Consider the following 16,421-nt stretch of genomic DNA (forward strand, 5'->3'; position numbering starts at 1 on the left):
CTCTATCCATGCTAATATATTAGACCAAACACCATGCGCTCTTAACTTGTGTTAACCCTATCAAATGCCTTTAGAAAATTGAAATACACCACATCTTGTAGTAAAGGATACAGAAACCCCAGATTTCTGAGACTATTAAAACAAAGTAGATTAGTTTAAAATAGTGACTACAGTGTGCCTTATATATATCAAGATATCACAATGTGCCTCACTTATATATATATACTATATGGAGGTATTGTCCGTATAAACACATATATAATCATTTTTGAACAAGCATTATAGATTTAAACTGTATTTTTGTATTTTCTTGTAAGCTTTGGCCAACAAACAAGTTACCCCTTGGCATAATGGGAAATAAATTTAGACAGACCACATTCTTTTGGAACAATGAAGTATCGAGCGTATACCCTAATATCAGGGGCAGGCCAGGCAGCTACAAGCAACCAAGGTTTTTGAAATGAATAGAAATGTTCAGCTTCTAGCTTCAATGAATAGACGTACTCAGCCTTCACTGATAGAGGGGACAGAAAACAGACAAGAAAGATGACTCCCTTCTCGTTTCCAGGACTGCAGGTGTTAGGAGCAACCCTTGAACCTACCAGATTTGGTAAGGTTACTAGACAACGGGGGGAAGAATCTCTGCGTTTGGTTAACCAATGAATTCCTAAGTCTGCTAAAAGGTAGAATGCTATTGGCCAAAGTAAATAAAGTGTATTAATGTAATTGGACCATCCAGGTTGGGCGGAGGATTAAATCTTCAGAACTGTATATCTGTTGTGCTCATGTGATGCAACGTCAAAGAGAAGTTGGAATCTTCTGACTGTCTCTCTCCCAATACATGTTGGTCAAATAAAGAACGTCTTTAACTGCATACTGTCTTTCGTAAATCTTTGTGTTATCTGGGTTTGGCTGAATACAAGACCCCCCAGAGGGAAACCCCAGGAAATCTCCTTACACATCGACTGATTCCCCTTTGTCCACTCTGCTTATTACATTCTCAAATAATTTATATAAATTTGTCAAACAGTTAATTTCCTTTGGGAACTTTCCAGAATCCAGGGAAGTTTGGAAGATTATAACAAACACATCCACTTTCTCTGCACCTACTTCTTTTAAGAAACTAGGATGCAGGTCATCAGATCCAGGGGATCTGTCAGCCTTTTAAGGATCATTAATATTCTCATTAGTTTTTCTCGAGTGCTAGTGTTGTTTTTAAGTTTCTCCCTCTCTTGCATTTGCCTTAAGGGCACAATTCTAGAGGGGGTTCAGGAACAGAGAGACCAGGAGGTACACATGTACAAATTGGGAAAAGGTGTCGAGGTCAGTTAAGAAAGTGGTTAACAGACATATAGGGTTCTAAATTTTATAAATAGCTTTTGAAAATTATTCCCTTGTGGGATGTGGGCATCACTGGCTAGGCCAGCATTTGTTGGCTATCCCTAATTGCTCATTTGTTTGGGCTGTTCCCCCTTCTTTTGGGGAGCTGTCCCTTTTACTTTGTCCCTGAGTTCATTTGAGTTAGTTTATTTGTTTTGCCCTAAAAGAGGGAGAAAAGATATCCCTAATTGCTCATGAAATGGTCATGGTGAGCTGCCTTCTTGAATCACGACAATCCACGTGATGTAAGTACATCCACAGTGTTGTTAGGAAGTGAGTTTCAGAAGTTGCAGGTGGTGGTGTTCTCATGCATCTGCTGCTCGTCTGTCCAGGTGATAGAATGATGTGGAGATGCCGGCGTTGGACTACATCACGTGGATTGTAGTGGTTCAAGAAGGCAGCTCACCATGACCATTTCATGAGCAATTAGGGATACCTTTTCTCCTTTTAGGGCAAAACAAATAAACTAACTCAAATGAACTCAGGGACAAAGTAAAAGGGACAGCTCCCAAAAAGGGGGAACAGCCCAAACAAATGAGCAATTAGGGATAGGCAACAAATGCTGGCCTAGCCAGTGGTGCCCACATCCCACAAGGGAATGATTTTCAAAAGCTATTTATAAAATTTAGAACCCTATATGTCTGTTAACCACTATAGAAGTCAGGGGTTTGGAAGAAACTGTTGATGGAGCCTTGGTGAGTTGCTGCAGTGCATCTTGTAATGGTACACATGCTGCCACTGTGCATCTGTGGTGGAGGGAGTGAATGTTTAAGGTGATGGATGAGGGTGCCAATCAAGCGGACTGCTTTGTCCTGGATGTTGTTGAGCTTCTTGAGTGTTGTTGGATCTGCACTCATCCAGGCAAATATTCCATTACATTCCTGGCTTGTGCTCTGCAGATAATGGACAGGTTTTGACGAGTCAGGAGTTGAGTTACTCCCTACAGAACTCCCAACCTCTGACCTGTTCTTGTAGCCACAGTATTTATGTGGATGGTCCAGTTCAGTTTTTGGTCAATGGTAAACCCCAGAGTGTTGATGATGGGGGGACTCAGTGATGGTAATGCCATTGCAAGTCAAGGAGAGATTTTTGGATTCTCTCCTTTCAGTGGTCACTGCCTGGCACTTGTGTGGTGTGAATATTACTTGCTACTGATCAGCACAAGCCTGAATGTTGTCCAAGTCTTCCTGCATATGGACACAAATGATGCTGAACATTGCACAATCATCAATGAATCATCCCTTTTCTAATCTTATGATGCCATTGATGAAGCAGCTGCAGATGGACATATTGTGCAAAAGCAAGGAAGCTATGACAAACCTTTAGAAATCTGTGTCGGCTTCTACTTGAATATTGGCACCACAATAGGAAGAACGTGAAAGCATTAGAAAAGAATGCAGGAAAATATTTACAAAAATGCTTTCGGGGACTTCAGTTACATGGATAGACTGATGAAGTTGGGTCTGTGGTTAAGAAATTTGATGAGGTATTGAAAATGATGAGGGTCTGGACACAGGAGATAGGCAGAAAATGTTCAGCAATAGCGGAAGGATTGAGAAACCAAAAGACCCAAGAAAGTTTTTTACACAGTGAGTGGTTACACGCAATGAACTCCCACAGTGTTTGGTGGAGGAGGATTCAATCAGTTTTCAAAATAGGCGATTGGATAATTATCTAGAACCATAGAACATTACAGCACAGAAACAGGTCTTTTGGCTCTTCTTGGCTGTGCTGAACCATTTTTCTGCTTAGTCCCACTGACCTGCACCTGGACCATATCCCTCCACACCCCTCTCACCCATGTACCTGTCCAAGTTTTTCGTAAATGTTAAAAGTGAGCCCGCATTCACCAATTCATCTGGCAGCTCATTCCACACTCCCACCACTCTCTGTGTGAAGAAGCCCCCCCCCCCAATATTCCCTTTAAACTTTTCCCCCTTCACCCTTAACCCATGTCCTCTGGTTTTTTTTCTCCCCTAGCCTCAGTGGGAAAAGCCTGCTTGCATTCACTCTATCCATACGCATCATAATTTTATACACCTCTATCAAATCTCCCCTCATTCTTCTACGCGCCAGGGAATAAAGTCAGAGAATAGAAATCATAGAATCCCTACAGTGCAGGAGGCCATTCGGCCCATCGAGTCTGCACCGACCACAATCCCACCCAGGCCCTACCCCCACATATTTACCCGCTAATCCCTCTAACCTACGCATTTTAGGATTCTAAGTGGCAATTTTTTTAACCTGGCCAATCAACCTAACCCGCACATCTTTGGACTGTGGGAGGAAACCAGAGCACCCGGAGGAAACCCACGCAGACACGAGGAGAATGTGCAAACTCCACACAGACAGTGACCCGAGCCGGGAATCGAACCCAGGACCCTGGAGCTGTGAAGCAGCAGTGCTAACCACTGTGCTACCGTGCCGCCCCTAAGTCCTAACCTATTCAACCTTTCTCTGTAACTCAGTTTCTCAAGTCCCGGCAACATCCTTGTAAACCTTCTCTGCACTCTTCCATCCTTATTAATATCCTTCCTGTAATTAGGTGACCGAAACTGCACACAATACTCTAAATTCGGCCTCACCAATGTCTTATACAACCTCACCATAACATTCCAAAAAAGATGTAGGACCATGGGAAAAGACAGAGTGGGACTAGCTGAGTGGCTCTTCAGAGGGCACACAGAGACAGGACAGGCTGAATGGCCCCTCTGAGCCCAGTGACTAATCTCTGATTCACACTGAGCTCAGCCCAGACACATCACGTGACGCTCCGCGCGGACCGAGACCCGGCTGGTTCTCTCACGTGACCTCGAGGTTCCTGCCGGGAGCCGGCTTCAGCGGCAACGTTCACCGGGAAGGCCGCGAGCCGGCCGGTAGACGGCGATTGTTAGTTGAGGGTACAGTTGACACCGGGCTGGGATATTTTTAAGCTACGCTGAGTTGCCAACTGCCCAGGCGGTAAAGCCTGCTGGGAAGTGTAGTTCCACTGGAGTTGGCCCGGGGCGTTGAAGCACGCCTGCGCAGACTGGCAGAGCCGGTGGTGGTGGGGCTGGAGCCGGGACTGGAAGGTTGGGGGAAGCTGGAGCAGGTGAGGCCGGGCGCGCGCCGCGTGCAAGCACTGCTTTACAGCTCAGTCCCTCAGAGACAGGAGCAGCCTGCAAGCTTCAGTCAACGCAAGAGGCAGGTGTGGGACACAGCAGCTCAGCCTCCCGTTTCTGGCTTCGATTGCTGCAGAAACTTTTGCTTTCCCAAGTGCAGATTTTCATTTGGCTATAATATGATGAGCAAATTCTCAGTTCTCGTGCATTTGACTATCTGCGTTAGCCCGGGGCAAAATCAGACCGATACCCACCCGAAATCATGTTCCAGCGACCACTTCACCAGTGCGGTGGGGGTGGGGGGCGATTGAATTTGTTTTTGATCCGTTTTCCTTTCTCCCCCCTCCCCATTCCCGGTGACCTTTGAAGCCCACTGCCATTGGAGATAAGTGTTATTCCTCAGTTTGGAGCAAAGTCAACCAGACCTTTAATTTAAAGCTTATTGAAATTGTTAAGATTTCTGCAGACACAGCAGATATAAAAGTATTATTCCTCACTTCCCCTCCAAGCCTAAGAGGTCAAGATAGACTTTCAAATATCTGTTTAGAAGTTGGCTGCTCATATCGTCGTGAAATTGGTTCGGTTTTGTCTGTGCATCTGTCCTTTCGGGTATATTTACATCTTTTCTCGGATTTCTTGAATTTGTAATCAATTTACGGTTGGTTTCTGATCCAGAATGCGTACAAAGGTATGATTGGTTTAAGGATGAATTTTAGATTTGTCTGCGTCCGTCTGAAATTTTAACGGAGAATACGGAACTGCTAGTATAACTAAATATAACTTACTGGGCGGTGCTTTTTAGTCTGACATCCCAATGTGTCCATCTGATCCTGCTATGCGCACACTTGAGTTACGCTGTTTCTTCTTTATAATGGTCCAAAAATGGCAGTATAAATGTGGTTAGTTTCTACACAAGTCATAAATCATAACTATAAGTTGAAGTATTGGAGAACTTATTTGTGAGAGGCTTTTTGACTTTTAAGTTTGTACTTTTGCAATTGGACTGTTCTGGAAAAGATATGATTGGACTATGGTTTGAAATTTAATTGTAAACAATGGTGGAAATGCAGAAAATGGGTGGCAGGCAATTTTATTTTTTTCTATAAATACTGATTTGGATTAGTCCAGGTGCCATAGTAGCTAGTTATGATTACTGAATAAGTGAAGTTAGTTCCAACTTTTAATCCACGTCTCTGGCCACTGCTGACAATTGGAAGTAAATAATTTTAAAACCCTGGGTTAAGGGTGGAGAAAATGAACAAGGAGTTCTGGATACCTGTTGAAAAGTGTGTACATATTCCTTGTGGATAGGACTAAGTTCAAATTTCACTTTCATTATGTACATCTGCAAACCTCAGTGAAAAAGAGAGATTCTTGAGAAGGATGTACTAACTAGTAAATGAAGGAAGTTAAGGATGGTATCAAAAGAAATGGTATACAATGCTACAAAGATTAGTGGTAGGCCTGAAGATTGGGAACATTTGAGAATCTAGCAAACGATGACTTAAAATGAGGAAGAAATTAGCAAGAAATATAAAAAGCTGAAGTAAATGTTGATCCTTAAGAGACTGAGGAATTAATGGGGAAGCAACAAAATGGTAGATATTTTGAACAGGTATTTTTGTTTGCATGGGAAAAGACACGAGCATCCCAAGAATAGAAAATTAAGGAACAAAAGGGAGGGAGGAACTGAAAACTGTCAAAAGAAAAAAGTACTGGGAAAACTAATGGGGCTGAATACTGACAGGTCTCCAGAAGCTGATGGCCTATATCTCAAGAATATAGAGGAAAATTAGAGGAAGTAGCTTAGAGATCGTGGATGCATTGGTTATTATCTTCCAAAATTCCCTAGATTCTGGAAGGGCCCTAGCAGATTAGAAAACACACACATGTCGCACCTCGATTCAAGAATGAAGGGAGACAGAAAGTGTGAAACTGTGGGCCAGTTAGCCCAACATCTGTCAGTGGGAAAATACTGGAATCCATTGTTAAGAAACATTGCAGGACATTCAGAAAATGATAAAATAATCAGTCAACATGGCTTTCATGAAAGGGGAATAGTGTTTCACAACTTTATTAGAATTCTGAGGATGTAGTAAGCAAGGTGGATAAAGGACAATATAGTGTATTTGGATTTCCAAGGTGCCACATCAAAAAGTTACTGTACAAGATAAGAACTCATAGTATTGAGGATAACAAATTAACACAGATAATTGGCCAACTATCAGGTAACAGAGTCAGAAAAAATGAACAATTTTTAGGATAGAATTTCTCGTGTGTGTCGATCGTAGTTTAGCTGGATTGAGTAGGCAGTAGTAACTACATTTATCCGGGTCACATGGAGGGTACATTGGGCAGGGGAGTAGGTCACCCTCCCCAAGAAGTTCTTTTGGGGACTTCTGGACCACTCTCTCTCTTGAGACTTTGTTCTGCTGGGGATAAGGTGTCTTGTTGACTGCAAGGCCTGAGTGCAAATCTAAGTGATTAAGGATACATGATCTGTCTGTACCTTCATAGGTGATGAGCTTGGATTTCGTAATCCCAAAATAACAAAAGTACAAAAGAAAAAAGTTCCAACAGGGGTTTTCCTCACCCACAATGAGGACTTAAGGTCATACCAACTGCCTCTTATCTGCCACTCTGCTGTGGCACTACTCATCTATAAATAAAGTGAAGGGTACCAAAAAATATGCTCCCTCAGTGTAAATGTAAGGCTTACGGCACATAAATCAGGTAAATACTGCACAACTCTCCTGTCATACAATCAGCTCAGCATGCTCCCTAATAAAATGGAGACCTATAAATAATCCCCAAACAAGGAAATATCTCTGTATTGAAAATGCTGAAGCCTAAGAATTAGAATTTGATACAGGCCAGAAGTAGGGTGGGAGACTCCTTTGCCCACCCACACCCCTGGCACCACACATCAAAATCAAGACTAAATACAAATGGTAATGCATATTAAACTAAGGCCTTCCTTGTTACACTGTCGGAGCATGCCAGTGGACAGTTACCATCAAGTGGTTGGTGGGGTGGGGGTCGGGGGGTGAAGGAAAATCCTGATTTCCTCAGGATAGCAGGTGACAAACTCCTCTGTGCTGACATAGCATGCACCTTTGTCAAGATAAAAGACAGTATCATGGGAACAAAGTTCAGGATTAATGAATTGCAAGGTAATATAACCATCTGCTGAGTTTGAAAAGGCCAAAGCTATGACAGGGTCGTCGAACAACTTCAGGATCCATCCAGAGTTTCACTGAAGTCTTTGAATCTCCGTCATAGAACATAGAACAGTACAGCACAGAACAGGCCCTTCGGCCCACGATGTTGTGCCGAGCTTTATCTGAAACCAAGATCAAGCTATCCCACTCCCTATCATCCTGGTGTGCTCCATGTGCCTATCCAATAACCGCTTAAATGTTCCTAAAAACTCATGTTCTTGTAAAGAGAAACCTAGGCCCCGGTGGGTCGTGAAGACCCATTGTCTCCTGCTGCCTCCAACCCTTCTCAACGAACCCGGAGGACAAGGCAACGTAAAACCAGTGGTCACAAGTCTTTGATCAGATACAGTGTGTTCCATCAAACTCAATACCCAGTATTCAAGTCAAGATTGTGAAAGCATGGCAGCCAGTTCTCAAATTCATTCCCAGGCACACGGATACTCCTCCGGCCCCATTTCCCGTGTCAACCAGGATGTTTAACATACCGTGCAGCAGGATTTCCAAGGACTGGAAGGTGAGCCCCCATTGAGGAAACTGCCCCATTGACTGACAGTATTCTCTTCGCTGCTTCATCCATTCTCTTTGGGATATCATGCAATTCATCAATGTGAGCACCAATAATCTGTGCTGCAGAGCCGAGACCATCGTCCACAACTGCACTCTCAATGACATCCATTTTTCAAAAAAAAAATGCTTAGTGCCAGAGCTCGCTTGCAGCCGCTCCTGCACTTACATCACACGACCTGCTCGATGCATTTTCAGTAGCCAGTTGGGTTATTCATTGCTCTTGTGTTCTTTATCCTTGATATTGTTATCTTGAAAATATCTGCGCCTTCTTGGATCCATGCAAAGTATTACATTTGGTACCTGACCCTTGACATATGCATCTAGTGCAGTAAATCCAGGGGGAAGATTTGTATGTGTCGAACCTTGCTGTCTAAGCTCACGTTGTTCCCCTGTGCAAGGTTCTACAGACTAGAGGTGTAGCACAGTAATTGATTTGATTTATTATTGTCACATGTATTAGTATACAGGTGAAAAGTATTGTTTCTTGCATGCTATATGGACAAAGCATACTGTTCATAGAGAAGGAAAGGAGAGAGTGCAGAATGTAGAGTTAGAGTTCAGGAAGCATGGAAAACGTACCGGCCTGCAGGTGAGAGTGAAACAACGTGGTTCCAAGGCCCCCCTCCCCATCTTACTGCTTGCAAATGTCCAATCTCTGGAAAACAAGCAAGATGAACTTAGAGCCAGACTCACTTTTCAAAGAGAACTGAGACACTGCTGTGTACTCTGTTTCACGGAGACATAGCTCACTCCTGCTTCACTGGACTGTGCCTTACAACCAGAGGGCTTCTCAATCCATCGAATGGACCATACAGCAGCCTCGGGCAAGGTTAGGGGAGGTGAGGTCTGCTTCCTAATAAACACATCGTGGTGCCTTGACGGAGCAACACTGGCAAGTTTCTGCTCAGAAGTCTAACAACACCAGGTTAAAGTCCAACAGGTTTATTTGGTAGCAAAAGCCACTAGCTTTCGGAACAGGCTGTTCCGAAAGCTAGTGGCTTTTGCTACCAAATAAACCTGTTGGACTTTAACCTGGTGTTGTTAGACTTCTTACTGTGTTTACCCCAGTCCAACACCGGCATCTCCACATCAAGTTTCTGCTCCCCAGACACACGATACCTGATGCTAAAATGCCGACACTATTACTTTCTGCAGAGGTTCACCTCCGTTAACCTGATGGCAGTTTACATTCCACCCCATGCGGACGTAAAAATCGGGCTGGACGAAATATGCACAACTATGAATAGCCTTGAGATGAAACATCCTGAGGCCTTGTCCATTATGGCCGGGGACTTCAATCAGGCCAAGCTCAGGAGCGTACTACCAAATTACCACCAACATGTCTCCTGTTCCACCAGAGGCCCAAACATCCAAGACCACTGCTACACAAATATCAAACATGCCTACTGCCCTATCGCCCGCCCACACTTTGGTAAATCAGACCACAAGGCTGTGCTCCTGCTCCCAGCTTACAAGCAAAAACTGAAGCGGGAGAATCCATCACAAAGTCGTGCAATGTTGGCCTGAGGAATTGGATAATTTCCTCCGGGACTGGTCAGTATTTAAAAACTCTGCGACCAGCCTGAACGAGTATGCCACTACAGTATAGTAACTGGCTTCATTAGTAAGTGTGTAGAAGACTGTGTGTCAAAGAAGTAAATCCGCGTGTTCCCCAAATGGAAACCATGGATGAACAGGGATATTCACTGCTTGCTAAAGTCCAGGTCTGAGGTGTTCAAGTCAGGCAACTCTGACCTACAAAAGAAAGCCAGATACGATCTAAGGAGATCCATCAAAGATGCCAAAAGACAGGACCGGACCAAGTTAGAGTCCCAGGTTAGCCACATGGACCCCCGCCGACTATGGCAAGGTCTGCAAGACAGGCTACAAAATGAAGGCATGTAAAATCGCCGACTCCAACCCACCCCTCCCTGATGAGCTCAATGCATTCTACGCCCGATTTGAGCAAGAGGTCACGGGAGCATGCCCTCCACCCTGGATGAACCTGTATCTGTGGTCACCTTTGCAGATGTCAGAGCAGCTTTCTTGAAGGTCAACCCACGGAAAGCGACTAGCCCAGATGGGGTATCCAGACGAGCATGTGGATCAGCTGGCGGGGATATTCACAGACATCTTCAACCTCTCTTTACAACAATCTGAGGTCCCTATCTGCTTCAAGAAGACAGCCATCATCCCAATACCTAAGAAAAACCAAGCAGCATGCCTCAATGACTCTCGTCCAGTGGCTCTGACATCCATTATTATGAAGTGCTTCGAAAGGCTAGTCATGGCATGAATCAATTCCAGCCTCCCGGACTATCTGGATCCACTACAGTTTGCCTACTGCCGCAACAAGTCCACAGCAGATGCCATCTCCATGGCCCTGCACTCAATCCTGGAACACCTACATAACAAGACACCGATGTCCGACTCCTATTTATTGACTACAGATCAGCATTCAACACTATTATTCCCATGAAACTCATCTCCAAACTCCGTGGCCTGGGCTTCGGCTCCTCCCTCTGCGACTGGATCCTGAACTCCCTAACCCACAGACCACAATCAGTAAGGATAGGTAACAACTCTTCCATGATCATCCTCAATACTGGTGCCCCACAAGGCTGTGTTCTCAGCCCCCTACTATACTCCTTATACACCTATGACTGTGTGGCCAAATTCCCCTCCAATTCGATTTTCAAGTTTGCTGACAACACCACCGTAGTGGGTCAGATCTCAATCAATGACGAGACAGTACAGGAATGAGATAGAGAATCTGGTGAACTGGTGTGACAACAATAATCTCTCCCTCAATGTCAACAAAACGAAGGAGATTGTCATCGACTTCAGGAAGTGTAGTGGAGAACATGCCCCTGTCTACGTCAATGGGGACAAAGTAGAAAGGGTCGAGAGCTTCAAGTTTTTAGGTGTCCAGATCACCAACAAACTGTTCTGGCCCCCCCATGCCAGCACTATAGTTACGAGAGCCCACCAACGCCTCTACTTTCTCAGAAGACTAAGGAAATTTGGCATGTCAGCCACGACTTTCACCAACTTTTCAGATGCATCATAGAAAGAATCCTTTCTGGTTGTATCAGTTTGGTATGACTCCTGCTCTGCCCAAGACAACAAGAAGCTACAAAAGACTGAATGTAGCCCAATCCATCGCACAAACCAGCCTCCCATCCATTGACTCTATCTACACTTCTCGCTGTCTCAGCAAAGCAGCCAGCATAATTAAGGACCCCACGCACCTTGGACATTCTCTCTTCCTCCTTCCGTCAGGAAAAAGATAAAGAAGTCTGAGGTCACATACCAACCAACTCAAGAACAGCTTCTTCCCTGCTGCCATCAGACTTTTGAATGGACCTACCTTGCACTAAGTTGATCTTTCTCTATACCCTAGCTGAGTGTAACACTACATTCTGCACACTGTCGTTTTCTTCTCTGTGAACGGTATGCTTTGTTTGTATAGCGTGCAAGAAACAATACTTTTCACTGTATGCTAATACATGTGACAAATCAAATCATAGCTAGGGTGTAGAGAAAGATCAATTTCGTGTGAGATGGGTCCATTCAAAAGTTTGATGGCAGCAGGGAAGAAGCTGTTCTTGAGTCAGTTGGTATGTGACCTCAGACTTTTGTATCTTTTTCCTGACGGAAGAAGGTGAAAGAGTACGTCCGGGGTGCGTGGGGCCCTTGATTATGCTGGCTGCTTTGTCAAGGCGGCAGTAAGTGTAGACAGAGTCAATGGATGGGAGGCTGGTTTGTGTGATGGACTCGGCTACATTCATGACCCTTTGTAGTTTCCTGTGGTCTTGGGCAGAGTGATAGACAGACGACGATTAAACTTTTTTTTAAGACAAGTGGCAAGCAAATTAACTGACATCCAATCTGTGAAATATTTTTGTCCTGCTAATATACTGTATGCAGATTAGATTCCATCCCTGATCTGTGCACTTGCCTCTTTAAACCTTGAGTTGGCTTACTATGTCTCCAGGATATTTTTGCCCCTCTGTGCACGCTTGATGCAGAAGATAATTACAACCCTTAAGATGTTGGACTCTGTGATTGTAACTTATTTCCAATCCCTCCATGCCCCCCCCCCCCTCTCTATATCTGGAATCTCCTGTTGCAGCCTACAAACTTTGAGGTATCTACACTCTCTAATTTTGATCTGTTTTGCATCCTCAATTTTAATTGCTGCACCATCAGTGTCTGTGCCGCCTTCAGTGGTCTCGGTCTCAAGCTCTCGAATGCCTTCCCAATACCTCTCCACCTTCATATCTTGTTTTCCTCCCTTGAGACGCTCCTTAAAACCTACCTCTTTGACAAAGCTTTTGGTTATGTGACCCTGTATCAAATCTTGCTTATTGTGCTTCTGTGAAGTTTCTTTAGATGCTTCATTACTTCATTATGTTAAAGGTGTTCTATAAATATGCTGCTGTTTTGTGGGCCTCATTTTGGAATCTGTTTCTGTTGGATGTTTCTAAAGCAGAGTTTTTGCTGTCAATTTTGAGGCATAATGGATGGACAGCAGCATCTCACCTTGATTTCTCAATGGCTCAGTTTTATAAGGATCCTACATAGAATTAACAGCACAGACATAAGAGCCCAACAGATTTATGCTTCCTATGAATCCCTTCGCACCTTTCTTCACCTTCCCCTACCCCATCACCAGTCCATTGTCCCTTATATTTAGCTTCCCCTTTCTCTTATACGTTGCATCTCCATACTACTCGCCTCAATCAGCAAAAGTTCCAAAATCCTGTTAGTCTCTCGAAGGCCTTTTGAAAGCGCGTGCATTTTGCATCCACTCCATTATTTTTCTGTTCCTTCTGGTGCTTCAAAGAATTCAATAAGGCTGATCAAGCATAACCTTTCCATTTGAAATTTTCATTTTATTATATTCTTGGTTTCTAGATACTTTTCTATTCCATTTGTTTCATAGCTACACCTACTAGTGTAAATACCTACTAGTATTAAGCTAATTGCTCTCTGCTTTTCTAGTATTGTTCCTTTTTTAAGAAGATACTGGAATAATATTAGCAGTCTGTCTGTCCTTTGCACTGTTCCCTTTTCCGTTCAGTTTTTATGTAGACATGAATGCCTCTGCTATCTCATAGAAACTAGAAACAGAAGGTCATTGGCCCTTCGAACCTGCTCCGCCATTAATTTTGATCATAGCTGATCATCGAATTCAATATCCTTACCACCCCCCCCCCCACCCCCCCCGATCATCGTATCCTTACCACACACCCCCCCCCCCCCCCCCCCCCCCCCCCCCGCCGCCGCCGCCGCCACCACCAAATATCCTTTAGAGCTACATCTAATTTCTTGAAATCAGACAACGTTTTGGCCTGAACTTCATTCTGTATGGAGTGTGGTGCTTTGTGCTGACTTGGCAAATGCTATTAACATGGCTCGTACTTCTTGACAGCAATGTCATTGTTCATACCCAGCCAATAGAATGTGTCTCTTGAATTTTCTTGACCAATCTACACCCATGTGTGAGTGATGAAGTTGGTGAAGAAAATCAGGTCGCAAAGATTTTACAAAACCTACCTGTCTTTTAAAATGACTCCCCAAGTGATGCTTACCTCACCCCAATAAGGCCAAATGGCCTTTTGTTTATGGACACGCTGAATTGAATCAGGCCATCCTTGGATGATGCTTTCCAACAGTTTCTGTAGTGTAGAATCTTGTGCCGTTTCTTCTGAAAGCTGCTGGTATTTGCATTGTACAAAATGTACCAGATCAATTAGAAGAACACATTCAAGTTTGATGTCAATGAAGTTATAGATCTAAGGACATATCTTCTGGGTTAGGCAATCTGCTAAAAATATTCAATGTGACCATCATGTTATCTGGCTTGTATCTAATCTCATATTCGTAATCTTGAATTTTTACCAAGAAATGTCACAGTCTTCACAGTGCATTGGTCAATGGTTTTTGCCAAATCATCTCCAGGGCAGTCTCTACCACAAATCTTTTGCCAAATAGATAGGTGTGAAAATGAATGATTCCAAATACTAAAGTTGTTTCCCACTTGATGTTGGAGTAGTTGGATTGTGTTAACTCTTTCCTAACTTTGTTTAGTATGCCTGTTGACTAGGGATTTTTATCTGCTTTAAGTTTATCTTTTCTCAGATATTGCCTTTTTTCTATGCAGAACCCCAACATGTAGATTTTGCTTGCCTTGTGTGCTTTTCAGATGTTGGCTGACTTTTATGTGTGCGACCTGAATATTTCCAGCACTTTCTGTTTTCAATTCTTTGACCAGGTGACGAGCAACTTTTTGTACGCACCTTTAATTAAGAAGCCCCAGTTTTCAGCTGTTACTGGGCATCCATGTACATGGATGCATATTTCAGAAGCGGGTATACATCAAACAAATATACTTTTCTTTTTAGAGCAATTGTACTTGGATTCCAGGATGTATCCTTATTCACCATCAGCCCTGTGCTTTCTACATTTGGATCTCCATTGAGAAATGCCTTGATTTTAAAATTCTCATCCTTGTTTACAAATCTCTCCATGGCCTTGCCCCTCCTTATCTTTGTTATCTCCAGTCCACAGCCACCTGATATATCTGCACTCCTCCAATTCTGGCCTTCTGTGCACCCCCAATTTTAATTGTTCCACCACTGATAGCATGCCTTCAGCTGCTGAGCACCTAAACTCTGGAATTTCCTTCCAAAACCTCTCATCTCAACCTCTCTTTTCCTCTTTTTGAGATGCTCCTTAAACCTTCCTCTTTGACCAAGCTTTTGGTCATCTGACCAAATGTTTCTATGGCTCGGTGTGTTTTTATTTGATAAAGCTTATGTTTTATGTTAATGGCACTATATCATAACAAGAACTAGGAACAGGAGTAGGCCATCTGGCCCCTCGAGCCTGCTCCGCTATTCAATAAGATCATGGCTGATCTTTTTGTGGACTCGGCTCCACTTACCCGCCCGCTCACCATAACCCTTAATTCCTTCACTGTTCAAAAATTTATCTATCCTATCAGTACAAGTTGTTATATAGCTCAGAAATTGTGCCGGTATTTTTTTTAAATGACCAACTGATGAAATTAAACTGATCTTTCTGATTGCTGAAGCACTACTAAAATCTTGCAAGACTCTTGCAAGTTTAATGTGAAAATTTCCAAAGTTGCATCAGAACATTATAGTTCATAACGCATAACAGATTAAAAGTAGCCTAACAGTGTATAAAACTGCAACAACAAAAACAATTGGCATGTCACCACAAATGACAGACTGGAAAAGACCAACTGATCCAACTAGTCTGCCCACATTGTTGAAATACCTTATGCATTACAATGTGTAATCTCTGATGAGAGGAAAGAAATGCATAAGACCAATTGGAGAGGGGAGTAGGCAGTGATTAAAACTAGTCCAAAAGGGCACATTGGTCTTGATTTACATTACAGGATATCTATATCTGAAGTACCCATCACACCAGCCAGAATTGCACCCTCTGTTTTCCTACTCCCCTATGTGCTCTGAATGATATGCTTTGTCTATATAGCGTGCAAGAAACAATACTTTTCACTGTATAGCAATACATGTGACAAAAAATCAAATCAAATTTGGGTCCAGCTCTCATCTGATAATCAAATCACCCCTCAGCCTCCTTTGTTCCGAGGAGAACAGCCATGGGAGATTTGATTTACTGCTGTATAAGATTATGACAGGTTTGGATAAGGTAGACAAAGAAAAGCCATTCCCCTCAGCTGGTGATACAAGGCTGATGGGACATACCCAAGGGTGTCCTGTCTTACTGGTAGGGCAGATCCAGCGGGGGTGGTGGCACAGTGGTATACAGTCTGGAGGGAGTTGACCTGGGAGTCCTCACCATCGACTCTGGACCCCACGAAATCTCATGACATCAGGTAAAACACCAGCAAGGAAACCTCCTGATTATCATATATGTCTCCCCTCAGTTGATAAATCAGTATGTTCCTCCATGTTGAACGCTACTTGGGGGAAGCACTGAGGGTGACAAGGGTACAGAATGTACTCTGGGTGGGGGACTTCAATGTCCATTGCCAAGAGTAGCTTGGTAGCACCACCACAAACTGAGCCCTAAAGGGCATGCCCGCTGCTAAATTGGGTCTGTGGCAGGTGATGAGGGAATGAACAGGATT

At 43.6% G+C, this 16,421-nt stretch overlaps 2 protein-coding genes across 6 annotated transcripts in view; one reads left to right on the forward strand and one right to left on the reverse strand.

Annotated features, from left to right (window-relative positions):
- The window catches only part of ddx4 (DEAD (Asp-Glu-Ala-Asp) box polypeptide 4), a 99,399-nt gene extending 95,095 nt beyond the window's left edge, over positions 1–4,304 (reverse strand). Inside the window, exon 1 of the mRNA XM_078219087.1 lies at positions 4,192–4,304. The gene's annotated coding sequence lies outside the window, so the exon portion shown is untranslated. The remainder of the gene's footprint in view (positions 1–4,191) is intronic.
- slc38a9 (solute carrier family 38 member 9) overlaps positions 4,119–16,421 on the forward strand; it is a 69,823-nt gene continuing 57,520 nt past the window's right edge. Inside the window, exon 1 of one of the 5 annotated variants that reach the window (XM_078219124.1) lies at positions 4,119–4,269. The gene's annotated coding sequence lies outside the window, so the exon portion shown is untranslated. Of the gene's footprint in view, positions 4,568–16,421 lie in introns of all 5 variants that reach the window. The other 4 variants (XM_078219112.1, XM_078219131.1, XM_078219146.1 and 1 more) reach the window with 4 other exon arrangements.

Source organism: Mustelus asterias, chromosome 1 (genome assembly GCF_964213995.1).
Source record: "Mustelus asterias chromosome 1, sMusAst1.hap1.1, whole genome shotgun sequence".
Classification (NCBI taxonomy): domain Eukaryota; kingdom Metazoa; phylum Chordata; class Chondrichthyes; order Carcharhiniformes; family Triakidae; genus Mustelus; species Mustelus asterias.